We start from the raw sequence: 6000 nt of genomic DNA, 5'->3' as shown, positions 1-6000 counted from the left end.
GATGATGACAAGGCAGCCACCGCATAGACGATGGCTCCTTCTTCCCGAACTTCAGGCCTGAGAGCTCACAGCACCTGTAGAGAAAGTTCCAATCAAAGAAGCCTGGGCAGAGGCCGCCAGGCCCAGGGCACTCGTCTTCTGGGCTTCAGTTTCCCCATAGATGGTGTGAGAAGGTGCCACCAGGAGGCCCATCCAGTAATAGGGTTCGAGGAGCCCTTGGTGGTAAGCTGAACCAACTCCCTCATTTCACAGATGAGCAAAGCGAAGCCCAGAGAGATTAAGCAACTTACCCAGTGTCAACAGAAAGTGAGCTGAGCCTTCAGCTGGGTCTCCAGCAGAGACAGATTAAGGTTGATTGAGGTGCAGAAGAAAATATTGGGCACCTTAAAAAAGAGAGAGAGACAGGGAAAATAAAAATACATGTTAACCATATTTTTAAATAAATAAAAAATATTATGTACTATTAATGTTAAAATTGCACATATGAAACCAAACTTGGTGTCATTAGAAAAAAGTGTTAAGTTGGGGTTTTGCGGGGCCGTTCAGAAGTCGGAGCCCAGGGCGCACACCCGGTGCTCCCGCTGTTAAATCTGCCTCTGGTCTCCTGCTGTTTGAGCAAAAGGACTCTCACATATCTTTTATCCTTCCATTCTTCCCTGTTCTAGATGAATTTTTGTTCTGGGTGAATCAGGGACTTGAACTCCTCTGTGGTTGAAGTAAAACAAATATTTGAGGCCTTACCTCAGGGCAGATAGTAAATGGTTTCCTCAGGTACATATGATCCCCATTTTTTCCTCATAAGACCGCCGTGGGTCACTGGGCCCAGAAGTTGCCAGGCGTGGCCAGCACCTGGATTCAGAAGACAATATCTTTTTGTCCAAATCCTTAAAATTCCTGTTCTTGTCCTTTCCCATCCTATCAGTTCCTCAGCCAAAGCCCCTTGAAAAGTCAACTTACTGCCCCATCAACAAGGGTTTCCGTTAGTCCCCCAAAGGAATGTTGTGTTGCTCCTAGACCAGCCTATCAGCTGTAGTCACCACTGGCCATCTGTCATGCTTGCCTGTTCCTATCCTAGAACTTGCCAAAGGCCACAAGGTTATTGAGGGAATCCCCTTACCCCATGCCATGCCTATCTGACTATGGCTCTTGTGGAGAAGTTAATGTCCAGTCCAAGGGTGACTCCTGATGCTCCCATAGCCCCAGTCCTTGGGCGGCCAGAGGCTGGGAGAGTAGCATCTTCCTTAACCCAGAGGCCTCAGGTCCCCAAAGCCCCAAAACTTAACTGTTTGTGCCCCAGGCTCTCAGGATCTCTCTACAAAGAGCTTGCCTTGCTGGTGGCTGCAGCTTCTAACCCCTGGCCTCAAATGTAAGCCAAGGGGCCAGGGAGGAGAGGGTACCATTCCTGCCTTTCTCCTTAGACTTCTTGAAACCACCCCCAGTAGACAGTCTCTCATTTTCCACTTATAGACCAAAGCACCCCCAAGTAAATTAGAGGATAGGCCAACAAATCTTGGTGTATGGGAGGAAACACAGGACACTAAGTGATTTGTTTCTGGTAAGTAGCTAATTCACAACACACCTATTGTCCAGACCCTCGTGGCCACCCCAAGGCTCTGGACCTGCTGGGCCTCTCAGGTGGAAGGTAGGCATGGTCAGCACATTGAAGCCAGGCCTATCCCATCCTCCAGGCTGCATCTTCCTGCCTCTGGCCTCATGTGGTCTGCCCCGATCTTGCCACGGCGAGTCCCATTGAACCCCAGCGTTTCTGGGAGGAAGGAGAGGTCAGCGTCTAGGCATCCTCTGCCTTCTGAGGAAGAGCCTGCTCCAGACGCCCTCTGGGGAAGAGGTCCAGCAGAAGAGTTGACCTTCCCTAAGCCACTTTGTTGGCATTGCTATACTCACTCCCACCCCCCTACCCCACACCAAGGCCCAGGCTGAGGAATATCAAGGGGTGCCCCAGGGCCCATTTCCCCAATGCCTTCCAGAATCTTCCTGCTGGGAAGTGGAGAAGCAGCCACAGGGCAGCTGTTCATCTAGGGGAGACTTCTGCCTCAGGCTCCCCACCCAGGCCAGGCCCTGAGACACCCGGCCACAGAGCCACGAGGAGACGGACAGACTGACCAAAGGCAAACAAGGCCTAAGATGGCCACAGACCCTGTGTCTGATCTAAAAATAAGGTACACTGAAAAGCTCACAAGCCCTGGGGTTGGGGAGGTGCTGGGAGTTGGGGACAGACAGAACAGAATCGTGGGCTGCAATTAAAACTCCCATCCCGGGTAATTCCCAGGCCTCTGTAAGGCTGTTTCCATGGCAAGGGAGGCTGGTCCGGGGAAGACAGGCTCCTGGCAGGGCTGGGCTTTCTCCTCTGCTCCTGCCCACAGAACCCTCAGCCCCTGGATCAGACAGTTCAGACAAGGGGGCATGGGCCAGCTGAGAACCTGGCAAGTGGCAGGTAGAGAGGCCCGGGCTCAGTGGGACAGGTGCCCAAGCTGGCAGCGGTAGAGAAGAAGGCACAGCGCCTGGGTGCAGGGAGCAACTAATGACATGTTCTGGGACCATGGGGAGGCCACTAGGGCTTTGGCCCAAACTCTAAGGGCCTTCCTTGGCTTCCTGGAGCATCTGGGAACTCCAGTCTGGTCTCTAGCTGAGGCAGGAAGAAATCAGGCCCTCAGGGAGTCTGGATCCTCGTCTGATAAACCCTGACCCAGGTCCCCCCAGTCCCCTCCATGCACTTCCAGGCCAGCCCCTCCCTTTTCTGCTTCCTGCCTTCACCCTCTCACCCCTCTTGCTCATGTGAGCACACCTCCTATTGACCCCTAAGGCAGCCCCTTCCTAACCCTGGCTGGAGCTGAAAAGGTGAGAAACCTTCTGGCACATTCTTTGTTGGAAGATGGTAACAAGCAGGGCGAGAGTGGGCACCGCTCTGCATCTCACAGGCAGGCACTGAAAGGCATAAGATCAGGAAGTTGGTGTCTGTCCCCAGGCCTCACTCTGAGGGACCCTGGAGTGGCTCAGAGGCCTCCAGACTCACCTTCCGTGCCAGTACCTACAGCCCTGCACTGGGGTTCCAGGCCAGAGGTAACCACGAGGCCGGCCTCCTGGGTCAGTTTCCAAGGCGTGAGCTGCCCAGTGGGGAAGGCCTGACTCGGTGGATTCCTATGGGCCAGTTCCTCCCCCAGACCCCACCTTCATTCACCCCAGGAGAGGAGAAAGGATAAGGAAGCATCCAATGTCCACTTCCCTTTTCTCACCTGCTCTTCATTTCTCCTCTGCCCCATCTTCTCAGCTCCAAGGTGCCAGCTTACAGTGCACCATCTTCAGGCCCCAGCCCCTGGCGTCCAGGAGCCAGCAGGCCATGTGGAGAACAGCAGGTACCCTCTCAGCTCCCCCTGCCCAGCCCCAGGCAAAACCGGGCTCTTCCCTGCCTTTCTCTGGGGAATTAGGGGCAGTGGGTGTCCTGCCAGGTATGGTCAGTCCTTGGTCAGGGGCCCATGGACACCTCCCACTGGACAGCCCAGCCCTGGTCAATGCCGCACCGGCTGGCTCTGGGAACTCAGCCCAGGAACAATGGGACCATTCATGTGCTTTGCACAATGATCTTCTTGGTCTATCTCCATGGCTAGACGGTGAGAGAGAGAGAGAGAGAGAGAGAGAGAGAGAGTGTGTGTGTGAGAGAGAGACAGACAGACAGACAGACTCTGGAGGTAATTGAAGAGCCCAGGCTACGGCAAGAGAAACAGCACCAAGCAAGGACTTACTTGTAATAATCCTGATGCCCACCTTTGTCGGACGATCACTATGTGGCAGACACTGTACCAGTGGCTCCATTATCCTCACAACAACCAAGTGAATCAGTTCCAACATTACCCTCATTTTATTTATTTTTTATCAATACGTGGCCTTTATTGAATCTTTAAAATATCACACACAAAAAAAGTCTGAAGCATCATCCAGCATCTTGCTGTTTCCATAGCTGAACAACTTAGATCTTATTCATCAGTCTGCTGGACGGTCCCTTTTTCAGAAACATAGATACCACCCCAAAATTTTTTTGATATCCTTGTTTTTAACTGTGGTGGCTTGCTGAAGCAAAGCAGCTAAATTTGATATAAGTTCAATGCCATTTTCTTCAAGAATTAACTCATCTTTCTGGGCTTGAGATACTGAACCAGCAATGCCTGACCTCATCCAAACCCTGCTGATATATTTATCACCCAAGAAATTTCTGATTTCAACAAGAGAACCATTCTCTTGAATAACGCCATTGATGGGGAAGGGAGCGTGCACCGACCTCATCTTGTAACGAAAGCCCAGTGTAACGCCCTTGATCGTGTTCCGCACAGGACTGCGGACAGTGTGATCCATGGCCAGTTCCCTTCTGTTTCGCCACCATTTGCCAACCGGAGCCTCTTCTTTTTCTTCCAGAGAGACTGAGCTCTACACTGATGTGACTGAAGTCCCTCCGCAGGGTGCCTCTGAGGCCCTTCACACTAACTGTGTGTCCCTTCAGAGTGATGTCGGTCCACCTTTTCTGGTATGTTGACAGTCTGATTGCTCACAGAATGGTCTTCATCCTCACAATAGATGCAGCAAAGAGATTACCCCCATTTTAAAGACAAGAACACTGAGGTGAGGTTGTAGAAGTCAGAATAAGGGTAACTTTTTGATGGGGATATTGACTGGGAAGGGGTGCAAGGGAACTTTCTGGGGCAATGGCAAGTTCTGTATTTTGGTGGTGTTCACATGGGTACATACATATGAAACATTCATTGTGCTGTCCACGGAAGGTTTATGCATTCTACTGTATGTAAATTATATTTCACTAAAAAAAATATGGTACATCCATAGAATGGAATGTTACCCAGCCATTAGAGACTAAGAAATCTCTTTGTAATCAATATATATCACCAACATATACTGTTAAAGAAAAAGAGTAACATGCAAAACACTATTTTTCAGATAGTATACAAATTGATATTTTTAAATAGTCTATACATACCTGCTTGTGTGTGTTTAGATTATCTCCAGACAGACACACACAAAACACAGCTGCCTCTGCGAAGAGGAGCCGTACCGCTGGACACAGAGGCTGGAGAAGACTTTCCACGGACATATCCTTTTCTTTCTTTTTTTTTTTTTTTTTTTTTTTTTTTTTTTTTTTTTTTTTGTATTTTTCTGAAGCTGGAAACAGGGAGGCAGACTGACTCCCTCATGCACCCAACCGGGATCCACCCAGCATGCCCACCAGGGGGCGATGCTCTGCCCATCTGGGACGTTGCTCTGTTACAACCAGGGCCATTCTAGCGCCTGAGGCAGAGGCCATGGAGCCATCCTCAGCACCCAGGCCAACTTTGCTCCAATGGAGCCTTGGCTGCAGGAGGGGAAGAGAGAGACAGAGAGGAAGGAGAGGGGGAGCAGATGGGTGCTTCTCCTGTGTGCCCTGGCTGGGAATCGAACCCGGGACTCCTGCACACCAGGCCGACGCTCTACCACTGAGCCAACCGGCCAGGGCACATATCCTTTTCTTAACCCATGTGAGTGTATTACTTATTACAAAAGTAAGTGAAATTAAACAACAATATCTGAGTTGTTGATTCCCAAGCCATTATTTCCATTGTTTCTGTGCATTTAATTCCAAAATCCAATGGCCTCTCTCCTCTCTTCCCAGTCGTCAGCCTCCCCCCCTCCCTCAAATCCAGCAGAACGCATCTAGTGTGGCTGCCCATTGGGAAAAGTTCATGGCTGAGCCGAGGACCATTCAGAAACCACTGTAGCCTGAAAGTCAGGAGGCTGGGCCAGGACTGGAGCCTCAGAGAAGCTGCTGACCTCCCTGAAGGGGGTAGGTGCTTCAGGGTTGCCACCACCTCACCCAGGCCTTCCAGCTGAGGGTGGCTGTCCCAGCGGCTGTCTAGCCCACTGGTCCTCACTCTATACTGTCACTGCCTGTCTACGCTCACTTTCACAGTGTCTCCAAGCAAACCGAGGGAGGCCCAGGCCCAG

At 51.1% G+C, this 6000-nt stretch overlaps 1 pseudogene; it reads right to left on the bottom strand.

The window, feature by feature from the left end:
• Window positions 1-4020: 4020 nt before the first annotated feature.
• The window catches only part of LOC136387952 (large ribosomal subunit protein uL6 pseudogene), a 53567-nt pseudogene continuing 51587 nt past the window's right edge, over window positions 4021-6000 (bottom strand).

This window comes from Saccopteryx leptura, chromosome 1, assembly GCF_036850995.1.
Source record: "Saccopteryx leptura isolate mSacLep1 chromosome 1, mSacLep1_pri_phased_curated, whole genome shotgun sequence".
NCBI classification, from domain to species: Eukaryota; Metazoa; Chordata; class Mammalia; order Chiroptera; family Emballonuridae; genus Saccopteryx; species Saccopteryx leptura.
This window is presented reverse-complemented; position numbering and strand designations above follow the sequence as displayed.